Source organism: Epinephelus lanceolatus, chromosome 21 (genome assembly GCF_041903045.1).
Source record: "Epinephelus lanceolatus isolate andai-2023 chromosome 21, ASM4190304v1, whole genome shotgun sequence".
Taxonomy (NCBI): domain Eukaryota; kingdom Metazoa; phylum Chordata; class Actinopteri; order Perciformes; family Serranidae; genus Epinephelus; species Epinephelus lanceolatus.
Window position 1 is genome coordinate 35,645,506 of NC_135754.1, and position 26,515 is coordinate 35,672,020.

Below are 26,515 nucleotides of genomic sequence, written 5' to 3' on the forward strand. Positions count from 1 at the left end.
TGTTGTCCTTGTTCGTGGACACTTCTTTGTGCCATCTAGTGGTAGTAAGAGCACAATACACTAATCCACGTAAAAACAGTCTGCAGCCGATCCCGACACAAAAGTGGACACGGTCAAAAACCTGATCAGATTATGTGGTTGAAACTTGTTTATTTATGATTGATAACGTTTGTAGTTTGACATGGAAACAAATGTTACTAATTTTAGCGACAGTAAGACACTGTTAATTAGAAAGTACTAATTTGAGGACACTGGTGCTGTGTCTCAGATCACATACTTCCGTTAGCACACTTCCATGTAGTATACCATGTGCACTATGTACTCATTGGTGTAGTGCGCAAATTTCGACAGGGTAGTGTTGTCTCAAACCAACAAGCACTCACTGGAAATGACGACCACAAATTAGCTAGTTAGCAAACTAGCATTAGCATTCGCGTTATCGTGCGCTGTACCAAATCATTACAGACTGCTAAATTAACCCAATAAACATTCTGCTGGCTTATACCTGACAACAGTATAGTGGTGCTTAGTGCAAAAAACACATGTATTCGTACAATGCAGCGACATTCGAAAAGTGGTCCCTCCCCTTCCGCTACGTAGCCAAGATGGCGACCATTGAGGGCGAGAAGTGTCCATAGTTCCACACTCAACTTCTTGACCGTTTTGAGTGCACCATCCAGGTACTCATAGTGCACTACATTTTCCATACTTCTCAGTGTGAACGCACTTATGCACTCAAAATATTGAGTGTAAGTAAAGAAATATGCGATTTGAGACACAGCATGGGACTTTATTTTCATTGACAATGTTTAGTTTTTTATATTTATCAGGTCCTACTGATCCCAGATAGCTCGGAGAAATTGGAGATGCATACCAAACAAAAGTTTAGGTCTCAGGAGGATATGGGATGATTATTTCTGGATAATATGTATGTCGGTGTTAAACAGTGTCAAGTCTCCAGTTGATAATGTGACAAGATGATAAGATTACACGGGAGGTAGTTGAGGTGCATAAATAGTAACAAGCGTGCACCAGGGCCCGTCATAATAGCGTGCACTGGAGCCTATTGTAACTGCCTTTACAACTTTCTGGCTGCTTATTGGATATTAAATCTTTGCTTTAATGCAACTTTCTCAAACTCAACAGTGATAAAACTCCACTGGCCACACCGCATAGTTTCTCCAAAGTCTGTCCTTCCATCAGGATAAGAGTCTGGTGGCATTTCTCAATACCAAGTACGCCAAGTTCGGACTTGCGCATTCGGGAGTTCAGACATGGCAAGTTCGACTCAGGAGTACGAACTCCCAAGGACCGCTGCCATTGCTGCTCGTCTGTGAGAAATTCATTCTGGGATACCTGGCTGTCCCCTCCCGATGCATCCCAGATGGAACGGGTAGAGCAAGTTCACATCCGGGCATTTGGACTGTACTTGGCTGGATGCAGACTTTGAATTGGAACAGTACTTGGGCTGCGACTGATGACGTTTGACAAGTCCGCAAGAACACAAGTACAGGCAAGAACGCAGATTGAGAAACGTCATGGGTGTCATCCTGGACAGTACATTGTCCTTTCAGGCCCACAGCAATAATGTTACTCTGTCTGCAGACTTTCATCTGTAATATTAACCGTCTTCGCCCGTCACTTACACCTCAGAGCGCCGCTAACCTTGTTCACTCTATGGTTACATCCTGTATTGATTATTGCAGCTCTGTCCTCTTTGGTCTTCCTCTTAAGTGTCCTCATAAACTCTCATAACCAGAACCCCCCTCCATAGATCATACCAGTCCTGTTCTCCAGCAACTTCACTGGCTTCCTGTTAAATATTCTGCTTTTCACCTTTAAGGCCCTTCATAACCCCGCCCCTTCCTACCTGTCTGAACTCCTTCATATCTACAAACCCTCCTGTACCCTCAGATCCTCCTCTGCAGTCCAGCTCACATCACCATCTGCTCTCCTGACTACCATGGGCTCTAGATCCTTCAGCTGTTCTGCCCCCGCCTCTGGAACTCTCTCCATCATGACATTCACAATATTGACTCCCTGTCCTCCTTAAACCCCGTCTGAAAACACACCTTTGAGACACACATAAGGTGACCTGCACTGATGGTGACTTTATGATGAGGATTCCAGAATCCTGTTTCACCTTTTTAATTAATGATTAATGACATTTCCTTGATGACATCCAAGACTATTTCCGGTAAATGTTTTCCCAGCGGTTGTTCACAGAGTAAACACCAGGTGGCGCAGTAACTGAGCCTCTCTGTGTTTTTAATACATTTACTGGTTTTCTTTGTGACTCAGAAAGGAACAGCCTTCACCAGGTAATGGTGATTATGCTGTATTTATCTTTGGGAGCAGAAGAGAACATGGATGAAAGATTGCTGCACAATATTCTGGCTGAAGAGGGAATTTAAGAACTCATTATATGATCATGGTGGAAATTAACCAAGTATATTTATTCAAGTACTGTATGAAAGTATTTGCAGTTGACCTTGGTCTTTTCTACTCCTGCCACTTTCTACATTTACTCCACAACATTTATTTGACCACTTTAGTTGTTAACATAAGGTCAGAATTGATTTTAAGATCCTTTTTATTGGTTTTTGAAGCTTTTAATGATCTTAATCCTACATGTTTATCAGATTTGCTTTTATCATATGAACCCTCAGGTCTCCTGGAAGTGGCCTTTTAATCAGAACAAAAAAAAACACAGTGAGGCATCGTTTCATAACTATGGTCTACGTCTGTGGAGCAGCTGTCTGAAGACCTGAGGGCTGCACAGTGTTGATTTTTTTAAAGCAAACTCAAGACCGACCTTTTTAGCCTGGCTTTTAATTGAACTGTATGTCTTTTTTTAATTTTGTATTTATCTATTTATTCATTTTTATTAATCTGTTTTTCTAGCTGGCATATTTTTCTATTTTATAACTTATTTATTTATTTATCTATCTATATTATGAATATATATTATAATATAATATATTATGTTATATTATATTATGTTATATTATATTATATTATATTATAATATAATATCAGATTATTATACAATATCATATGTTACACTAATAATAATATTATTACTATTATTATTATTATTATTATTACTATTATTATCATCATTATTATTATTACTATTTTTATTATTATTATTGTTATTATTATCATTATTATTATTGCTATTTTTATTATTATTATTACTATTATTATTATTATTATTATTACTATTTTTATTATTATTATTACTATTATTATTATTATCATTATTATTATACCTATTTTATTTTTATTATCATTTTTATTATTATTATTAATTACTATTTATTATTATTATACCTATTTTATTTTTATTATTATTATTATTTAGATATCAATTTAAAATAAATAAACCGTGGTAAATAACCTAAACTTCTTTATTCCACATGAAGTTGGTGTTAAATAATGTCTGGTGAGGAAAGGGTTATGTTTACAGTGGGCAGATGACGTCAGTGTCAGCTGTTTCTCGGGCAAGCGCTGTCCGCGTGCACGTGTGTGTTGGTGTGTGTGTGGATGATTCAGCAGCTCGTGCAGCGGCAGCAGTCAGTCCACAGCAGCTCGACCTCTGCACAGGTCCACCCCGGGCAGACCGGCGGAAACAAACAGCTCTTATTTACATGTTTACCTGCAGTAGAGACAGTGAGTGAACCCCTGCAGGTGGGACATTAGTGCCGGAGACCCCGTAGTGTTGGAGCCGTTAACAGGCCGGAGAGCAGCAGCGATACACCGCAGCAACACTGAGGCTTTGTCCTTCTCCATCTCCCACTGGATTTTATCCTTATTATCAGTATTTGTCGGGACTGTTATCGCGTGTCGTGGCTCCTCAGACTCTCCACGGGTGGATTTAACTCGCACTCGTCCTGACTAACACACAGCTGGTTTCATTCAAACACCTCAACTTGTACATTTCCGCATTTTGACGTCTGATGCTCCGACTACCCGGCAGGTGAGTTTCAGCCTCTCACAGCACATGAAATCCTCCTGTGAATGATGCTGTGACACATTAATGTTAAATATACACACATACGGCATATTATATAATATATAGAGGCATATACAGCTCCTGACAGCCAGCTGACAGCGCGCAGAGGAACACTGATGGTGTAGTTAATGACGTTTAGTATAACAGCACAACACATTATGACAGAGAGCTGCTGATGATATATGATGATATATGACACATCATAATCACAGATTATGACTTTAAAGTGTTTTATGAATCTCTTAAATCATATTCCATACGTCACATAATATGTAGAAGCGGGTTGGGAATCTCCAGAGGCCTCATGGTATGATATTATCACAATACACCATCAAATATTGCGATTGTTCTGCGATATGTGAAGTATCGCAGTGACTTTTATTACGATTTATTATATTTTTTCAACTACAGATCATGTCCCCAGAGGAAAACTTTGTCGACATCTGTTTTGAATATGTTTATACTCCGCTTATCTTCATTTTTATCGCAGCAAAATGTGTCTGTTGGACTGAAAAAGCAGTTGTTTTTCTCATTCCTTTATTGTTTATAAAAACAATTTATAAGTTGCTCATCTGTTCAGTTTGGCAGTCCCATAAACACCATTTACATTGCTTTCCATTCACATAACGACATGGAATCGAGTGAAATAAATAAATAAATATATCAAATAAAGGATACGTACATCCATATACTCAGGATAGGACCCAAAATAGGAACATAGCACCTTTTAAACAGAGTTCAGTCACAACTAATTAAAAGGACAGAGACAAAAAACCTAGATAATAATAATAATAATAATGATAATAATAATGATTACGATATTCTAACCTCCATCTACACTTAGATCACAAATTCTACTTTGCGCCTTCTTTGCGCCAACCTCCCCCAAAAAATTCCTCCAGCATATGATACAAAAGTAAAATAAAATAATTCTAAATATATATATATATATATATATATATACATGTGTGTGTGTGTGTGTGTGTTGGACATTTTTGACCAATTTCTAAACTTTACACAGAACAATTAATCTTCTAATTGATAATGAATACATTCGTTATTTGCAGCTCTGAATGACATAATAGGAAAATACAACATAGTAATATCCCGTAATGCTTTGTTTACACAATAAAACAGAGCTAGTTTCATTTCAAAAACATTGTTTATTTCAATTAGATCATAAGACTGCTTTACAAGATGTTATTCTGTGTGATGTTACTGCAGATACGCTGATTGTCGGGCTGCAGCTAACGTATATTTTCATCCATAATACTCTAGAATAATTAGATTCATCCATAAAAAGTCCATCACAAGTTCCCATAACGTAAAGTCTTCAAATGTCTCGTTTGGTCCGACCAAAAGTCCAGAACTTACAGAACTTAATTTACAGACATATAAAACAAACAGAAAAACAAGATTCAGTTTGAGAAACAGGAACTGAAACAAAATATGTTGAAGAGTTTCCAGACTCAGTGTTTTAGACGTGTGAGGAATGTTCCCAAGGCTAATGACTGTTTCAGTGTCTCCACATTCCACATTTCTCACATCTTTAACCTGGTTATTTCCATTCTTTAGTTCCATCTGGCTTCTCTCTAAAGCTCCCAGTGTGGTTTCTCACCAGTGATCACTGCAAGTCCTGTACGTTAGTTCATCCCTGCACCACCTGAGCGCCCGTTGGCTCCAGACATCTGACGGTGATTTTGCTTCTGGGGTCAACGGCCAATTATTGTGGGGTTCCTCTTCAATGTGCCGGCCACTGTTTATAGTTTGATCTGCCAGAACCTGTCAGCTATCAGCTGTACCATCATTAATATTTATGTTCATTTGATGCTGCATCCATATTCAGATATCAGTTTATAGAAATGTCCTACAGGTTCTGTTCTTCAGGTGTTTTATCTGTTGTCAAGTTGTTTTGTTCTGAAGGTTCTGTCTTTCAGATCTGTTGTTTTCTGTGGTCTCTGCTGCCTGCTGCAGACTGTGAGATTTGATCAATAGTGCAGCTACACTGTGCAACATGGATCTAATAACTTGGGTACGACATCAAGTTTGATGTCTGCAGACTGTACGATGACAGTGCCTACTGAATCACAGGCTACAACGTACGATGCAACAGCTTCACATACTGTACTGAGTGAGCAACGATGCTGCACAGGTTATTACTTCTCCAACTGAGCAGCACAACGTAGAGGCTCACATTATTAAAATTGATAGAATTATTATTATCAATACTAAAATTAAGAAAATGTCCAAAAAGTATTGAAAAAATGTTGACAAAATAACCAAAAAAATATATTTTTTAAAAAATGTCCCCAAAATAATTAAAAAAAAAGTTGACAAAATGTCTGAAAAGCATTATTTAAATGTCTAAAAATATCAAAAAAGTCAGGAATAAATGTTGAAAAAATAACCAAAAAATATATTTTTTAAAAATTACCCAAAAAAATTAAAAATTAAATAAAAAAGGTTGACAAAATGTCTGAAAAGCATTATTTAAATGTCTAAAAATATCAAAAAAAGTCAGGAAAAAATGTTGAAAAAATAAGCGAAAAATATATTTTTTAAAAATGACCCAAACAAAATTAAAAATTAAATAAAAAAAGTTGACAAAATGTCTGAAAAGCATTATTTAAATGTCTAAAAAATATCAAAAAAGTCAGGAAAAAATGTTGAAAAAATAAGCGAAAAATATATTTTTTAAAAATGACCCAAAAAAATTAAAAATTAAATAAAAAAGGTTGACAAAATGTCTGAAAAGCATTATTTAAATGTCTAAAAAATATTAAAAAAAGTCAGAAAAAAATGTTGAAAAAATAAGCGAAAAATATATTTTTTAAAAATGACCCAAACAAAATTAAAAATTAAATAAAAAAAGTTGACAAAATGTCTGAAAAGCATTATTTAAATGTCAAAAAAAACATCAGAAAAAGTCAGAAAAAAAATGTTGAAAAAATAACCGAAAAATATTTTTTTTTAAAAAAATGTCCTCAAAAAAATTTAAAAAATTAAAAAAAAAAAAGTTGACAAAATGTCTGAAAAGCATTATTTAAATGTCTAAAAAATATCAAAAAAGTCAGAAAAAAATGTTGAAAAGATACCCGAAAAATATATTTTTTAAAAATGTCCACACAAAAAAAAAAGTTGATAAAATGTCAGAAAAATATTCTTAAAATGTTTGAAAATAATATAAAGTTCGGTGGTCACTATGTACTGGTGTGTGTGTGTGTGTGTGTGTGTGTGTGTGTGTGTGTGTGTGTTAGCTAGGTGTCGCATCTGGCAGCTGTAGCTCCGCCTCTATTTCCTTCCATGCTTCGTCCTTCTTTACGCGATCATGGTCAGAGCTGGAGGACACATCACAAGGCTTCACAAGATTTTCCTCACATTTCTTTTAGCGCTTTAGTTTTGCCTCCATGGCGAGCTGCTGTCTATCTGTTTGTTTGGGTTTAGCGCTGATCAGTGTGTCATTTCATGCTGCATTTCTATTGGATGGTTAGTAGAAGTAGGTGGTAACAGCAGTCACACCATCAGAATTTATCCCAGGCTGTCTTTGATCACAGACTGAACGGCCACCCTTGAACCTCTCTGACTGTGTGCCGGGCTGTAGATCTTGTGCTCTCTCCTGTCCTTCAAAAATGTTGTCCTGTAGGTTCTCCCCTCCGGCTGTTTCACCCTGTTTATGCCGTCCTCTATATGTTTTGTTCAGCATGTTGTGTCTTGTAGTTCTTCCAGTGATGTTGGTAGTTACATGTCCTGCATCCCTGACATATGAAAATCTGAAATGATGCAGTAAACTCACCACTGATGCGTCGCAGGGATGCACCCTGTTATTTCCCCTGATGCTACATTGCCAACAGGAATATGTGTTGAAACAGTGGTGTTGCATGACTTCACAGAATTCACTGGGGGTGAAACTAGTGTTTTAGATCCTGTCTGATATGTGTCGGTGTTTTTGTCCTGTGCTCTGCACAGATCCGACACCTGTCTGCCCGCTCACCTGTTCTCATCCCAGCTCTCTCTTAAAATCAGTGCAGCGGCGTGCCCTGGTAAAGGCTGCAGGGCGGCACAGAGGTCAGCCGGTAGATAATAATATCCTTGTATATTTAGGTTCATGAAATGAATCCTGACTAGAGATTTTTACGGTATGATAACAGTCTTGGAAAATGGTTTCATAGTTTGCATGAAGTCTGAGAGATCCACCGTTTAGATCTTTTGTTCTACAGTTGTGTCTTGTAGTTTATTGGTTCCTTTGGATCTTGTGTTCTTAGCTTGTCTCCTCTGGTGACCTTGTATTGCAGGTTCTGTCCTGAAGTGTTTGGTACTGCTGGTTCTGTGGTTGCTTGGTGTTTTCCACTCTTTGGTTCTGTGGCTGGTTCGTCGTCCTTCAGGCCTGCTGGTTCTGTCGTATTTGGTTCCACCTGCAGCGTTCTCTGACAGCAGCAGAACAGAAGCTGCTGCTCATCTGGTGTCAGTCCAGAGGAGCCTGCTGACACTGTGACCGATCTGTGTCTATGTGTGTGTGTGTGTGTGTGTGTGTGTGTCCATTACAGTCTGGTGGGGGTTCAGTCCGTCTCTCCATCTGTCTCTCTCTGATGTTTCCACTCTGCTGGACTTTATTACTCTGTTCCTCCTCTGACGGATCATTTCTGCTCCGCCTGTTTGAATTCCTGCTGAGATGAAGAATCTGGTCTTCATCAGAGAACCAAGAACGACTGAAACTAACAACACCATGCAACAAATTAATTTAAAGTACAGTAAAACATCACAGCCTGTTCATCTCGTCTTTTCTCTAAGATACTGTTGAAATGAAATCATCTTTTACTCTAACTCTTCTTTGAATGTTAATTAATCCACATGATGAGGAAGCAGAGGGACGCTCCAGCGATGAGTTTGGGTCTAGCTTATCAAAAATAAATACTTCCAGTCTGTTCTCGTAGAACAAAAACATCCCATCTGGTGAATAATTTACTCAAAAAGTTCCAAACTAACTCTGTAGTCAGATTTAAATGTACTGTCTTCACAGATGTCTCCAGGCTCTCTCTCCCCAGACAACAAGCCAACAGTCTGTCTCTGAACTTACATCTTTCACTGACTATAGAGAATTAACTTAAAGACTATTAATTATTGGTATTATCAGTGCATCTGTCAGTGTCTCTAAAACAGTTTTAGACCACATGTGAAACACATGTATTCAAAGTATTTCTGTGTTTTTCACATGGAAACTCTCAACACATGACAGGTTACAGCCTAAAGCACAATAACACCAACAAACTAACCGATCAGCAGCAGTGTTGATACAAACTCCTTCTGTTCTGGGAAGTAAAATTACTGTAAAGGTCATGTGGCTGTCGACAGCAGGACAACGTATTTTAGCCTTTACGTAAAAGTATCAGCACCATTTAAAGTATAGACTATATTTAGGTTAGGTCACTGCTTTACTTTGCGCTACTTTACTTTCCGAAGGGGAACTGAAGCCATTGTCTGTCCTCTCTTCAAAGCCACCAGACTCCATTAACAGATGCAGTAATTTTACCTCTCAGCACATGGGAGTTGTCGGTCTACTGCTGCCTCGATTGTGCATTTTGTTATTGTGTGACTGAGGAAACCGTCCTAACGTGGTGTCAGAGCCGTTTGTGGAGGCTTGCGAAAACAGCATTTTGAGGCAAAAACAACATGATGATGACAGCGCTGCGCTGTAGGACTCGATAAGTAAACAGCCAAGATGGCAGCTGCTGAAGGACCGCGTCCATTCAATTTAGCTTTGGAATAAACACTAAGCCAACTACACTTATCTTTTTCCTCGAGAGAGGAACAGACGACTGCCCTAGAAGCCTTCGTTTTCAGGAAGGACATTTTTGCCGTTTTGCCGACGGGATACAGCAAAAGCATAACATATCAGTTAGCCCCACTGGTCGGCAAACAAATGGGGCTTAGTGCAATGAATACCTCACCTTGTTTTTTGCTCTGATTGGCCATCGTGCTATCCAATTGCGTGCAGCGGGATTTGAAATGCCTCAGTTAGTGCCGCCCCTTGGGTAGGAAGGGTGTGTCGATGAGGCCAGACTCAAAATCTTTCTAGATTTGAGTCTGGATTTCCAGGCTATTCATACATACATACGACCAGAATTTGAACACTACTGGAAAGCTGCAAAATCATATAAAAATAAAAAATAAATATGAAAATAAAAATAGATAAAAGAAAAAATAATGGAGACCAAAAAACCAATGAAAATCTTGGGCGACTAAAGTCGTATAATCTTCAACTAATCGATTAGTCATAGGAAAATAAATCTGCACGTTATTATATCTAGATTGAGTAAATCAGCCACAGTGCACTGGGTTAGACCAAACATTTTGAAATATGCCAGTGCTGACTGCCTTCACACTTAAAGCTCACGGAGCTGGAAAGCTATTGATGTAACACTTTTCTCCTTACGAAAGTAACACAGTGATAATACGACCAATGAGAATTTGGTCGGACGAGAGCATATCGACCAAATAATCATCTAGGAGACTACAGCCCTACTTATTTCCTGAAACCTTCTTGTTATTGTGACACAAAATGGTAAAATGTGGACGATGGGACATTAAATATTGAAAGTGATGATGCTGGTGTGAAGCTGTGACCTCACTGTGACCTCACTGTGACCTCACTGTGACCTCACTGTGACCTCAGGCTTCATCAGTCTCTGTGGTTTATTAGTGAGAAGCTCCCAACGAAGCACAATCATCAGTTCGCTCCCTGACTAATGTCCTGGTGTTCTGCTGCCGGCCCCATAAACTCACTGACTTTTCCTTTTCCTCCATCACTGAATCTCTCCCTCTGCTGATTCACTCTGTTCCCTCCCTCTGTTTACTCTTTCTCCCTCTTGACCTTTTCTCTCCTTCTCCCTCTTTATGACGCTGTTTGCTCTCTGTCTTTGTCCTCTCTGTTGCACTCAGGTGAAGAGTGGTCGGCTGTACTTGTGGAATTTAATCTATTTGCTGCCATGTGGGAAATAATGAAGAAAGAAACATCCAGTGTAGTAAATCACAGTAAGGTTTGTGTCGGGCTGAAACTAAAGGTTATTTTACTGATTAACTCGCTTATCAGTTATTTTAGTGATTAATTGAGTTGTCTGTAGAATGTGAGAAAAAGGGTTCAAGGTTGTTTTATTTGGCAACCAGACCCATGCTTGAAATCAGAGGTTGACAGATTTATTGGTTATTAATTGGCATTGATAGGATGTTTTACAAGCGCTCGAATGAAAGACAGTGAGTAAATGCAGTTACTTCCTGTTTCAGAGTAAAAGCCCTCTAGTGTTTCATGCACAGTGAGTTAAACTGTGGTTTGGACCTGGTCCAAGGCAGAGGAGTCCTCTGATGTTTTATATTTTATGAATCATGGAGAAGGTTTTTTGAGTATTTTGAAAATACAAAATAACTCCAGTGTTGTGTCAGTGGCGGTGACGTGAAACAAGTCAGCTGTATTTCCTGGTTGTCGTGTGGTTGACTCCTCTCTCGTCTCTGTGAGTTCATATCTGATAAATAATTGACATCCTCTTCCTCTTCCTCTCTCTGTCTCTCTCTCTGCTGATGGGTTTTGGTGGCAGGAAGTGTTTAGTGAATCTTTCCATCTCTCGTCTCTGACCGTCTGCAGAGTGTCCTCACTTTGATCAAATCATCTGAGCTGCTGCTGCTGCCCATCTTTGGAAGAAGTCCAGTATACTGTTGAACATTTTTACTGTGTGCTGCTCTGAGGGACTTTGTGGTCATTGTCATTAATTTTTCAGACCAGAGGGAGGGTTGTTTTATGCCTGTGTCCCAGCTGGACTTTTTCTCCTTCATATTCCTCGGTAAGGTTTGCAGGGCTACAGCTACCAGCAACTTTTAAACGGTAGATTGATGAGGGTGTGGAGGTGATGGGGTGGTTGACTTGCAACGATAACAAGGTGCAGCATGCAAGTTTTTTTTAGTAGTGGTGCTGCTTTCTGTGTGAGCGGGCCCTTAGTTTCCTCGGCTGTGTCAGGATCTGGGCCATATTTAACCAGTTCTCTTGTTAAAGTACTTGTTGGCCCTCAGATGGTCAAACATGCTTATTATTAGCTGCTTATTAGCTGCTTGATTTCCAGAAATAGGTTTCTCGGCCTGTTTGGATGAAGTGTTGTGGATTAGCAGGAGGCGGTGTGCCTGTCAGGAGCTCAGTGCCGAGCAGCTCAGAGAAAGAGCTGCTTTGTGGCAGATTAATGATGATGGTGGTGGTGGAGTGAGTGGAGGTCCTCAGCTCCCAGTACAACAGGGATGTTGTCCATGCCAAGTTGCTATGAAACCAGAGGATCAGAGGGGGGAGGGGACCAGAACTAAAGGGCTCTGAACGGCTCCCAGGCAACATGTGCAACCTTCAACTCCTGAGCTCGTGTGTTCGAGATGAAGAGTTCACAGTGAATCTGGTGATCATGTGGGTTGGAAACAATTTTCCTCTTTTACAGAAGGCTGAATTATTTTATGAACACTGCTTAGCATCTAATATGCAACCAGATTTTTATAAAACATGACATAATGTGCATCTCAGAGTGTGAACTACAGGACTTCCTCCAGGAAACTTGTGAACAAACATGCAAGAACCACAAACCACAAACACACTGATTCTGCAGCAGCACGTACAAGTGATTTAAAAAAGATTTGTGGCATTCACCAGTTCTCTTATTATGATGTAAATCATGTTTATGTTATGTGACATTTATATTTATTTCACACCCAAACCTGACGATTAGGAAACATCTGTTATCTACAGAAACAGAACCACAGAAATTCAGAGTATGTTAGTGTCAGCAGTTTTCTGATGGAGGTGACTCCTCAGATCTGTCTGTCTGTCTGTCTGTTTGAGGGCGAAGCTCATTCAGGCATGGTTCTGGTTCATTCAGCCATACAGTGTGTGTGTGTGTGTGTGTGTGTGTGTGTGTGTGTGAGGAGGGTGTGTGTTTGTTGGTTTAATGCCCAACAAGGCAGGGCATTCATGCTGTGTGTGTCATATGTGGCCTGAAGCTGGGCTGTGTGTGTATATGTGTGTGTGTGTGTGTGAGTTTCAGTGAGTTAAAGCCTCTGAAACACCGTCATACAACACTGAAACCATACAACAGGTTTATGTTGTTGTTGTTGTTGCTACAGACCAACATCTGTGTCGCTGCTCGTATTGTTCAGACGCTCAGCAGAAACCACCTGTATCGATGTGTCTGAGACGTTTCCTCTGCTGATCCTGGACTGTGAAGGCAGCGATCATATGTAGGTCATTGGCAGCATGTATATTAATGCAAGATCATTCAGTTACAGTGCTAACATGTATATGCATCACCACATGAGCACAGTGGTTTCAGTAATTAGTCAGAAAGATAAAATAAGATGAAGCTTTATTCATCCTGAGGGAATCCAGAGAGCGGCATAAGGGACAAAAATACAGTGTTACCTGAACGCCACACTTGTAAAAGCACAGATATCATGCCAGAAAAAGACGTTGGTCACCTATTAGAATATTATTTGAGTAAAAGTCTTGAAGTTTTTGATATTTACTTTACTCATATTTCAAAAGTAATTCTATTAAACCTCCATGCCGGCTATAGCCACGACCAGAGGCTTTATGTTTTTGGGTTGTCCATATACGTCCTTCCCATCCTTGTGAACATGATATCTGAAGAACGCCTCAAGGGAACTTCTTCAAATTTGGCACAAACATCCACTTGGACTCAACAACTAACTTTCTGGTGGTCATAGGTCAAAGGTCCAAATAATCCGAATCCAAATCCAATCCAAATACCCTCCCTTATCCACTACCTCTAGCCATTGCCCACTACCCCTTGGCCCTCGAAATGAAGCAACGAGGGGTAGGGGTTGAAATCTTTCCCTAGGAATTGGGACACCACTCACTACATCACTGCATCGGTTACGTTCACGCATATGTAACTATTTTAAACAGGAAGCTGCGAGCCATCTACATTTCCAACCGGCACCTACAATGGAGTCTCATTCATCCTACCGATCACGTTTGCCGCATTCATCATGCTTCGTTTGATGAATGACAGACGACAGGGGACTTCTGCTAGCTAGCTAACCAGCTAACATTACGTGGCAGCATAGTTATACTAGCTGGCGTGTTATCATAATGTGAAAAATGTAAACATTTTTCAGAACAGGACAGATGACAGACGTCAGATAGTGCGAGCTAGCTAGCTAACAAGCAACCTGACGACGGTAATGTTAGCTATGTATGAACTTTTTCCTCCGTCTCTTGCTCGGTGGTAGCCATGGCGACGTCTACCCCTAGCTGGCAAATCAGCATCTGAAATCCCTCGCTCCGAAGGGCTAGTTTCATACCCACTACCCCTCGTTATGCCCCCTACCCCTACACACAAAAAGGAATTGGGACACCACTACCCCTCACGGGAACGCGCAAATGTAGGGGTAGGGCTAAGGGGGGGTATTGGGACGGGCCCAATTTGTCTGTCTCGTTCTCATAAAAACAATCTCAAGAACACCTTGAGGGAATTTCTTCAAATTTGTCAAAAACGTCCACTTGGACCAAAGAGTAAACGAATTTGAATTTTCGAGTCAAAGGTCAGTGTGACCTCACAAAACATGTTTTTGGCCATAACTGAAGAACTCATACACTAATTCTGACAAAACTTGACACAAACGTCCAACAGGATAAAAAAAATGAAGGTCAAAATGTCAAAGGTCAGCTTGACTGTGTTTTAACGTCATATCTCAGGAACAGAAGGGGAGACATTTGGTCAGATACTGAATTGGTGACTCTAATCTTAAAACTGTGCTGATTGTATAGATGAAGAAGAGTCCATGTTTTCACAGACATGTCAGAGACAGTTTCCATCCATGGTGGGCCGAGTCATACGACCATGGTGATTCTAGTTATATTAAATGTAATAAGTATTGAAAGTACAAGTAAATGCTAGAAACAAAAACGCAAGCTGTCATATTTTTGAGGATTATGAAGTTTATTTCATCTTAACACTTTTTCACCACCCTAAAAATGTAGTGTACATTACACTTAAAGGAAAATGCAGTTTTCTTCACAACTTAAAGGATTAAAAGAAAACCTTTGACTATCCAGGGCCGACACACTGCAGATGAGTTTAATACCTGTCTCCATGTGAAACATATGAACGTTACAATCTGTAAAATGATCTCAGACATCTCTCTGATGATGGAGTAGAGTCGGCTGTTTCCTTTTCTGTCTGACTGGATATTTAGGTTAAGCGTCTGGACATCAGGCTGGGAGGAAAGCCGTCGCTCATGCTCCGTAGATCAGATATCTTCAGCGGCCTGATGACGCAGTCTCAGCCTGCCTGACGCCAAACAAACACACCCAGCGTCCAACCGGCAGCCATGAATAATAAAAACACACCGGCAGCTAAAAGTGGCTTTGCTATTTTGATGAGGAGTCGTTCTGACGGAGGGGGAGAACAAACCCAACAGACTGACTTATATTTCATGTATGATGATATTAATGTTGTTAAATGTAGAACACACTTTGGAGGAAGTCTTTAAATGACTGTTTATTGACTTATTTCCCAACAGGTTTTAGAGTAGATCTCAAACAATAAAAGATATTTGATTTTTTTATTTTTACATTTTATTGATAACCTAAGTTTTAACTCATCTCTAACAAAGATGTAACAGTAAATATGTCATGGTCTTATTCTTCTGGACTACAGTTTTTCCAAGATGGCAGAAGGAGGGAGGAAATGAAACAAAAGCTTTGTAATGAAGGCGAGGAGAAAGAGAGGAGGAGGAGGAGGAGGAGGAGGTTACGTTACTTTCCCCTCTGCCAAGAATATCTCCGTTCTCTAATGATGTAGAGAGACTGAAACCACAAAATGCTCCGAGGAAGGATTGAGGCAAAGAGACAGATGGAGGAGGAAGAAGAAGGAAGGATGTGAAGAAGATGTTGTCATTGAGATAATTCAGACGAGTTAACAGCAGCATCACTCCAAACTCTGCCTGTCTCCTCCTAACCATGATCCTTTGCAGTTTTTGGGTTTAGTTGAGGTTGTTGGGTCACATTACGGTCACAGCAGCACAGATCTGCTGTCTCCACTTGTGATATGTGATGTCATCAGAGACATTTTTCTCCCCTGAGCAAACACACTGAAGAGTTCAGATAAACTTACAAACAGATAACACACACAGCGTGTCCTCACACGTGCAGTTACGTCACATCTGGCCTTTAAACTCTCCACAGCAGCACACAGTTCACTTCATCTGGTAATCTCTAACTAATGACATCCTCTATATCAGACACACAGGCAGTAAACTTGTAAATCACCAGTTTCATTATGATACGATATTTGCCGATATTACAAAGTCTGCCATGGTATGATTTTGATTCAGTACGATTCAGTCGCCTGTGATCCATATGAGACGATATTATCTGATCATTTACTACAGTCTGTTGCAAAAGAAGCTGCTGCAGCTTTGTTTTTTACTTTGGGCTGTAAAAGATAAAAACAGCACATAAATAATGAGTACAGTAAAGTCGACTTTAAACTGACTCTACTAACACACAAAAAACAGCACATGAGATAAGTTAACCTTCAGGGCTTTCTGTCAGAGAGACCTTTCTACAAGAAACGTTTTCATTTTAACCCAAACCATCATTGTTCTCCTAAAACTTACGGTCTATCTGTCTTAAAGTCCTGAAGACAAACTTCTGTCTTAAAGTCCTGAAGACAAACTTCTGTCTTAAAGTCCTGAGGACAAACTTGTGTCTCAAAGTCCTGAAGACAAACTTGTGTCTCAAAGTCCTGAAGACAAACTTGTGTCTTAAAGTCCTGAAGACAAACTTGTATCTCAAAGTCCTGAAGACAAACTTGTGTCTCCAAGTCCTGAAGACAAACTTGTGTCTAAAAGTCCTGAAGACAAACTTGTGTCTCAAAGTCCCGAAGACAAACTTGTGTCTAAAAGTCCCGAAGACAAACTTCTGTCTTAAAGTCCTGAAGACAAACTTCTGTCTCAAAGTCCTGAAGACAAACTTGTGTCTAAAAGTCCTGAAGACAAACTTCTGTCTAAAAGTCCTGAAGACAAACTTCTGTCTCAAAGTCCTGAAGACAAACTTCTGTCTTAAAGTCCTGAAGACAAACTTGTGCCTCAAAGTCCAGAAGACAAACTTGTGTCTCAAAGTCCTGAAGACAAACTTCTGTCTTAAAGTCCTAAAGACAAACTTGTGTCTTAAGTCCTGAAGACAAACTTGTGTCTCAAAGTCCTGAAGACAATCTTCTGTCTCAAAGTCCTGAAGACAAACTTGTGTCTTAAAGTCCTGAAGACAATCTTCTGTATCAAAGTCCTGAAGACAAACTTGTGTCTTAAAGTCCTGAAGACAAACTTGTGTCTTAAAGTCCTGAAGACAAACTTGTGTCTTAAAGTCCTGAAGACAAACTTGTGTCTTAAGTCCTGAAGACAAACTTCTGTCTTAAAGTCCTGAAGACAAACTTGTGTCTTAAGTCCTGAAGACAAACTTCTGTCTTAAAGTCCTGAAGACAAACTTGTGTCTTAAGTCCTGAAGACAAACTTCTGTCTCAAAGTCCTGAAGACAAACTTGTGTCTTAAGTCCTGAAGACAAACTTGTGTCTTAAGTCCTGAAGACAAACTTGTGTCTCAAAGTCCTGAAGACAAACTTGTGTCTTAAGTCCTGAAGACAAACTTGTGTCTTAAAGTCCTGAAGACAAACTTGTGTCTCAAAGTCCTGAAGACAAACTTCTGTCTTAAAGTCCTGAAGACAAACTTGTGTCTTAAAGTCCTGAAGACAAACTTGTGTCTTAAGTCCTGAAGACAAACTTGTGTCTCAAAGTCCTGAAGACAAACTTGTGTCTTAAGTCCTGAAGACAAACTTGTATCTCAAAGTCCTGAGGACAAACTTGTGTCTTAAAGTCCTGAAGACAAACTTGTGTCTTAAAGTCCTGAAGAGAAACTTGTGTCTCAAAGTCCTGAAGACAAACTTCTGTCTCAGAGTCCTGAAGACAAACTTCTGTCTTAAAGTCCTGAAGACAAACTTGTGTCTCAAAGTCCTGAAGACAAACTTCTTTCTTAAAGTTCTGAAGACAAGCTTGTGTCTCAAAGTCCTGAAGACAAACTTCTGTCTTAAGTCCTGAAGACAAACTTGTGTTTCAAAGTCCTGAAGACAAACTTGTGTCTTAAAGTCCTGAAGACAATCTTCTGTCTCAAAGTCCTGAAGACAAACTTGTGTCTTAAAGTCCTGATGACAAACTTGTGTCTCAAAGTCCTGAAGACAAACTTGTGTCTTAAGTCCTGAAGACAAACTTGTGTCTCAAAGTCCTGAAGACAAACTTGTGTCTTAAAGTCCTGAAGACAATCTTCTGTCTCAAAGTCCTGAAGACAAACTTGTGTCTTAAGTCCTGAAGACAAACTTGTGTCTTAAAGTCCTGAAGACAAACTTCTGTCTCAAAGTCCTGAAGACAAACTTCTGTCTTAAAGTCCTGAAGACAAACTTGTATCTCAAAGTCCTGAAGACAAACTTGTGTCTCCAAGTCCCGAAGACAAACTTGTGTCTAAAAGTCCTGAAGACAAACTTGTGTCTCAAAGTCCCGAAGACAAACTTGTGTCTAAAAGTCCTGAAGACAAACTTGTGTCTTAAAGTCCTAAAGACAAACTTGTGTCTTAAATCCTGAAGACAAACTTGTATCTCAAAGTTCAGAAGACAAACTTGTGTCTTAAAGTCCTGAAGACAAACTTGTGTCTTTAAGTCCTGAAGAGAAACTTGTGTCTTAAAGTCCTGAAGACAAACTTGTGTCTTAAAGTCCTGAAGACAAACTTGTGTCTTAAAGTCCTAAAGACAAACTTGTGTCTTAAGTCCTGAAGACAAACTTGTATCTCAAAGTCCTGAAGACAAACTTGTGTCTTAAAGCCCTGAAGACAAACTTGTGTCTTAAAGTCCTGAAGAGAAACTTGTGTCTTAAGGTCCTGAAGACAAACTTGTGTCTTAAAGTCCTGAAGACAAACTTCTGTCTCAGAGTCCTGAAGACAAACTTCTGTCTCAAAGTCATGAAGACAAACTTCTGTCTTAAGGTCCTGAAGACAAACTTGTGTCTCAAAGTCCTGAAGACAAACTTCTGTCTTAAAGTCTTGAAGACAAACTTGTCAGGGTTCATGGACAAAACAGTTGTTTTTGCTCATCACTCATTATCAGCTAAAGCATGTTTACATTACATAAATTAGCCTAGCAGCTAGCGGACTTTTCCCTCTACTCATAGTTGAACAGATTACATGTAACATTGTTACTTTTCCTCCTCACCATTGGTTAAAATCTCAGCTCGGTTGAATTTCAGCCCGCGTGCACGTAGTTTCAGCCAATCATTGTTGAAACAGCAGCTGATGTTACTGTGGTGAGAAGTTAGTGTTGTGAGACGCTGTCCAGGCGTATACATCATGTTTTATCTCATAACGTCATTTTTTACTAGGGATGCACGATAATATTGGCATGTCATGAGTAACAGACGATATTGGCTTTAAAGTGAACACAGAATCGGCCAATATGCTTTTTCTTATTTTGCACAATGAATGATTATTGAATGAATTGATATATCGAGATCGATGGATCGGTACACCCCAAATTTGATTTGCACATTTATTTATATGGGTAAAACATGCTCAAAATAAGCTCAGTTTTTCCAGTGATAACGTGTTGTAGCGAGGTGTCGTGATAAATCATAAATACAAGTACACGTTACATAAACAAAATGAATAAATGTAAAATAAAAGGACTATATTTAGATGACAGAGGTTGAAAAAGATAATGTGCTCCAGTCCAAGAGTATTTATTCATTATATTTCTAAAGTAAAAACTCACTTCATAATCTTCTTAACCTCAGTTTTAATTTCAAGGAATTTCCAAAAGGAGATTTCATTGAGTGTCGATGGGGCAAAATAATTAGAGATCTAACAGTACGTAGTTTTGTTTCCTAAAGGTGTGATGTTGCTGACAAGTTCATGTTTTGTGTAGAGCTGCAACAAGTCACTTAGTGGATGGACAGATATTAGTTGGCAACTGTATTTAGGATTGATTAATAGTTAATTTATTTTAGTTTTTGCTTAAATCAGTGGTTTTAATTTTGCTGCTTTTGCTTCATCTGTATCTCTGTAAACTGAAGGTCTTTGGGTTTTGGACAATTTTTGCTATTTTATAGACACTTAAGAGATTTTATACACCAAACAATAATCAAAAACGAAACTGACTCATAAATCTACAATGAAAAAATAGTCAGTTTGAGGCCAAAAACACAGACTAGCATGTTTTTTTTTTTTAGCTGTTGGCAGATGTTGTTTCAGATCAGAGAAACAGTAAAAAATGAAACCGTTAAATGAGACACTTTCCCAGGATTATTGCATGTTTTTAGTGTCCTCTCTTGGTTTGTGTGCGTGATTCAGAGAGCAGCAGCAGCCGATCAGGTTACCATTGATTCATTTATCATTGAGCGATAATGGAAGATGATCCTGCTGCTGCTGCAGAACTTTGTCCTGTGTGCAGGTTTTATTCTCAGCTGAGAGGTCAGGAAACACACATGACAATGGGAGAGTGTGTGTTTTTGAGTTCACCCTCCCTCCTCGGCATGAGGAAGATTTATAGTGTCCAGTTTAAACTCACACACTCAGAGGGGTCGGTCGGACCATCTGTTGTGTCTCTGCTCCATCTGTGAGTTCTGCTCCAACGCCTTCTCTCAGTCTGAGAGTGTGAACGAAACTTGACCTCATGCGCTCACCTGAGAGCCCAGAGCAGCATCTGTCAGGAGACGATGGGACCGCCACCATGACTGAAGAATAAACCTCGACAGACTAAAACAGGATGTGGCGTCTCTCTGTGACATTGTCCCGATTATTATGTGTGACAAAAAAAAAAATCTTGTTTTCACTGACTCATGTAAGGTGTCTATAACGTCACTGTGAAGATTATATGTAAGTGATTCTAGTTTTTGTTGCTGTTACTTTGACATTTAATAAATTGATAAAAAGTATTAAAAGAACATCAAATATATGTGAAATATGAGGACCCAGATGGATGCAGCTGACCTTCTCTGGCTGGAGGCCCTCGATTGCTCTCAGCTCAGTGAGCGGAGAAATGGAGCATGAGGACATTGATAACCCAGAGTGTGGCTGAGTGGATGTACAGTAGAGGAGGAGGAGGAAGAGGGGAAAATGAAAGGATAATAAGAGGCTAAAGGAAAAAAGAGGAGGAGCTGAGGTTGAGAGGAAGACTGAGGAGATGGTGGTCATAGATGGATAAAAAGAGGAGGAGGAGGAGGAAAAGGGAGATGTGAGCTGAAGGTTCAGGATCGTGTTGTGGTTTGAATCTGAATCAAATGTTTAGGTTTCAACATTTGTAAGAATCTCAATGTGTGTAAAAATAAACTTTGTCTCTAATGGCAGCTAATAAACGTTTTATAAATACAATTTGTTTTCGAGTCCAACTTTGCAACATAATCTCATCCGTATTCATCATATTTTGGCAGAAGTTCAGGTGTTGCTATAATGACACTGGAGACAACCTTTCATGTTTTAAGGCCTTGACACACCAAGCCAATGGTGCCGTTGGTCAATGTTGGACCATCAGTGAACGTCCGTGGCCCTTGTGGCTGCGGTGTGTCCCTCACCGTTGGCCCTTGACAGCGCTAGCAAGCTTTTTTCTCGCTGATTCAGCATGTTGAATTAGCGACAGCAGAAAATCACTCTGATTGTCAGTTCAGCTCAGTGCACAAGAAGAGAAATGGAAGTGAGGAACGTAAACAAACAGCTTAAGTCCAGAGGGAGTGAAACCAAAACAAACTTGTTCCATAAGGTCAGATTTTTTTTCTTTATCCACTAAGCTCTAAAGTAAATATACTCTTGGCCTTCTGTTTCCCCTTTTTGACTTACCATTACAGACTCCCGCCATCTGCTGGTGTGGAGAGTTATGTCCTGTCATGAAGGTGCGAAACTTGCTTGCTGGTTGGCTGTGGGCTGTAGTCTTTGCCGTGTGTTCATGTGCAACTATTTGGCTGAGACAGGTGACGTGAGGCGACGGAGCAGAGGGCCTTCATCGCCGCTAGTCCTCAGTTTGGTGTGTCTGGGCTTTTATTTTACTGAAGTCGGCGGTTGGGTTTAGGCAACAAAACAAAGATCTCAGTTGCTGCTAAAAAAACACCCGGCTTTGAGTGGCACAAATGCTGCAACTGATGTTGTTTGTTGGTCTCGAACATCAGTCTGTTGGATCAAGTCCAGTGTCCGTTGGGCTGCTCCACCTCCCCTCCAGTCCCCTCTACTTTTCTGTCCTTTAAGCTGCGTCTGTTGCTCTGAGTGTCTAATAAAGACATGGATGGGTTTACATTGGACTTGGCTGAACGCCTGGTGTGTCTCACACAGATGCTAAACGGTGCCCCCAGCATCATTTTAGTGAGGACAGGGTTGCTGACCAAGCAGTGTGCTTGGATGCCCCAGGAGCAAGACCTGGCTGCTCTTGTATATACGTTATCTATTTTATCACCTATGTCATTGTTTTATTCTATTCTCATTTAAATATTTAAATATTTGTTTATACATTTTCTGTATGTGCGGCATTGCAGGACCTACAGCTGTATTTCATTGTGCAATCCTGTGTTGTATAATGAGCTGAACCTTGAGCCGTGAACCGTGGCTGTACGACGACGTTGGCTAAACAAGTTCCTGAGGAAGTTGAGTCTGTGTGCTGAAGTTACAGAGTTAAATATATCTGCTGGCAGGGAGCCATCGCTGATATTCCTCCATATCTCCCACTCAGTCTGTCAGTCCATCAATCACATCAGCCGGGCTTCAAGTACAAACCACAGCTGATGAATCGCCTCGCACTCTGAGACACAAGAGAGGAAATCATGTGAAAACATTGGTGAACTCGTCTGCAGCCACTTCAGCTGATAACTGAGGATATGTTGTTGTTCTGATGGTCAAAGAATAAAGTCATCGGATGGTGTTGAAGGTTTTTCAGCTGCTTTTCTCTGACTGTGACTGCAGCTGCTGAGTGGAGGTGAAGCTCTGCAGCTCTGCAGCTCTGCAGCTTCCTGGTTGCTCTGCTGTGAACTCCATTAAGGGAAAGTGACTTGTAAGCAGGGTACAGTACAGCCAGTCTGGGTGAGCTCATCATGGGATCCTTTACTGATATGGTTCAGTCGATAACGTGGCTGTCAAGGTCAGGACACGTAAGCAAACACTGGAGCTGCTCTGCACTCAGGAGCTCACTGAGAATCAAGAGTCAGACTCAGTTTTTTTAAAGCAAGTGCTGTCTAGATAGTTTTGGTCTGACCTCGTCACATGTCCACGTTTGGTCATGGACTTTCCACGTCCACATATGACGTCCAAGGTACCCTGGGTGTGTTGGTTGTTGATGTTCTGGGACGCCGTGTCAACTTCAGCCTGTTACATGCATTGTCTGTTTTCAAAATACACTTCTGTTTTCACAGTAAATGTACAGTTTGCATACAGTCTCTTTCAAAATAAAAGCACTACATCGGGACAACACTGCGCAACGATGTTTTTTACTTAAACAACACACACGTGGTTGGGTTTAGGACAAAAGAACAGAGTTTGGCTTAACAATCTTATGGTAAGCGAGCACTGGCCTCCCAGAGGAAAGGCGGTGGTTGTTTGACTCGTCCACCACCCCTCCTGCCCACCCTAATCGGACTTTCGCCACCTTAACTTACGTTGTTGCCCGCATGGGTTTCCCCCTGATGTCACTGAGCCAGCCACATATCATGCTGATGTGGATAGACAACTTTTTTTTATTGGTGTTTGACGCTGGAAGTCACTGACCCAGCACCGGCATTCAATGACTTTGGCGTGAGACCGGGTTGTTTTGGTATGAGTTGCAGAGTGTTGAATTTATCTGGTACTTAGAAACAGTGTGCACAACTCAAAATCTCAAGATAATGTCGGGTGCACAGTTGCGATAAAGACAAAACAAACAAACAAACACAATGGCACCATCTTTTGTATTTTAATTGTGGACAGAAAACGAACACGTTTTAGCTGATGATGGCTTTGCGCTGAAACGCCTTCGTTTTCTGTCCACAATTAAAATACAAAAGAAGATGGATTAGTGAGTGCCGTTGTTTTGTTTGTTTGTTGAATATATCGACCGTAGAGATGTCTGCCTTCTCTCCAATATAATGGAACTAGATTCATTCAGCTTGTGGAGCTCAAAACACCAGAAAAATACATTTGAAAAACTCAACATCAGTGTCACTTTCTAGAAGTCATGACCTGGTTACTCAAGATAATCCACAGACCTTTTCGTCAGCAGCTTCATGTAGGAACTGTTTTCTGTCTGCCTAGCTACACCCATCAACCGTATCACTGTGCAGAGGGAAGCATGCGTCTATTCACGTTCGAGGGGTTAGGGTTAGGTGGGGACCTAACCCTAACCCCTCGACCATGAATAGACGCATGCCTCCCTCTGCACCCTCCCTCTGCCTCCCTCTTAGGTCCCCACCTAACCCTAACCCCTCGACCATGAATAGACGCACGCCCCCGTTCTGCAGCTAAAAATGAACCCGCTTACCATGTTTCTGCAGCGATGCCGTCCCACCACCAGGAAGGCGTTACCACCATTAATCTTGGAATGAGCAGTTCTGCTCGTTAGCTCCCACCTGACCCAGGTGGCGCTCGGTGCACAGCAACCAAGGCTGGCATTAACCAGTGGAGACCAGAGGGTGGTACAGCATGCTTCTGCATGTTAATGTGGCTGGCCGGCTGTCTGTCAACAAAATGTTGGCAAAATATTTACATCACAAAACATTCAAATTTCACCACCTCTAAATGGACGGAGCTTTGAAATGTAGCGCTAAAGCTCAATGAGTCAATGGAGCGCTGGACGAAAGGAAAAGGCCTCTTGTATTTCACATTATGTGCGTTGTTACTGGCTAATGGGTGTCAGGCTTTTGAAAGCAAAATTAACCAGAAATGACATCCCTAATAGCGTCTTAGCATGATCATTACATTCACCTTCACTACTTTTGGTTTATTAGTCGCAGCTTTTCTTCCTGCAGTCAGTAATCACAGTTTAGCATTTTCTTATCCATTAAACAAATGAACAGACTTTAGGCCACACCTGGACTCATTTATTTAAATGGACTCTGTGGCTCGCAGCCAAAGACAGAAAGCTTCAGTGTTCCCCACATTCACACTCATCAAAGTGGAAATTAATCTAAAGCACACACATAAATCTGACACAATGGTTTCACAGTAGAAATCTCTCTCGTGCATCAGCCAACAGCAAAACCATCAGAGTGGACTGTGGTTGATTGAAGCTTTAAAGATCCCTGCGGAGAAATCAGGAAACGATACAGAGAGACGTGAAACTGAAGGTTCTGTGGATGTTATATTCATCAAACTTTTGTCAGTGGAATTGATCAACCTTTAATTAAAAGCTTCATAATTATTTAGTGCAGTTTTCCTTTCAGTCAGTAAGCGTTGAACCACTGCTGTGGGCCATTGTGAACTGGATGTACAGCAGCTTGTGTAAAGGTAAAGTAACTTATTGAATTTTCCTGCTGGCACTTTCACCCCAGTGACCTCACTCCTCCAGCTCACAAGTTCAAAGGAGCAGATGCCACATTAAAGTGACCTTTCCCCTCCAGTAGTTCAAACCTCGACTTGTGTGTGTGTGTGTTCAGAGACTTATATAACATGCCTCTGGCTACATGTCGCTTGCTGTTCTGTAGTTTATGAAATGAAAGAGCTGATGTCTTTCAATATTTCGAGTTAGTTTATTGAAAGAAATTTAATCAATATATTCTAAAATATTTGTACAATAACAGCCACACAGCAAACATTAAACAAACACAACCAAGAACAAACACTCCAGCTAAGATACAGTGTTCCACATTATAAAATGAATGTGGGCAGGGAGGGTAAAGTTGAAAGACAGTGGCCCCCTCCCTGTCTTCCTCCCCACTCTGACCACGCCCATCTTCAAACTTGGCCTTCATTGTGATCTCAAATACACACTGGTGACGTTTCGTGACTGCATCTTGCACAGTTGTGACCAAACAGCAACCTCTGGGGCTGAAAAATGAAGTCAATGCTGAAGACTGCAATTCCTCTAATTTCCACTTGAGGCTGGCTCCAGAAGCGAGTCAGTCCCCATAGACCACAGATGTTTAAAGGTGCGGACACACCAAACCGACATCAAAGAACTAGCGGCGATGAAAGCCAACTGTTACGTCGTCTCACGTCGTCTCACATCGCCTCACGTCGCCCTGTGTCAGTTGCATTTGAACACACTACAAAGATTACATCCGACGGCCAACGAGCATGTGCGTTCTGCGCCTGCGTGAGAGGAAATAACTCAAAAAGGAGGCTAACTGGCTGTGTTTCCCTGTGGTCATGCTACGGCTAATGCTCCGCTAGCCTCTGAGCTAGCCCCGGCTCTCCGTTTGGATCCAACGGGAGCACCGATCCCCGGTTTGTTATTCAGGTTAAAGTGGGAAGAAG

At 40.5% G+C, this 26,515-nt stretch overlaps 1 protein-coding gene across 8 annotated transcripts in view; it reads left to right on the forward strand.

Annotated features, from left to right (window-relative positions):
- Positions 1–3,519: 3,519 nt before the first annotated feature.
- The window catches only part of ccser2b (coiled-coil serine-rich protein 2b), an 86,379-nt gene continuing 63,383 nt past the window's right edge, over positions 3,520–26,515 (forward strand). For 3 of the 8 annotated variants that reach the window (XM_078163641.1, XM_078163642.1, XM_033610729.2), the window contains exon 1: positions 3,530–3,982. The gene's annotated coding sequence lies outside the window, so the exon portion shown is untranslated. Of the gene's footprint in view, positions 3,983–26,515 lie in introns of all 8 variants that reach the window. The other 5 variants (XM_033610726.2, XM_033610730.2, XM_033610728.2 and 2 more) reach the window with 3 other exon arrangements.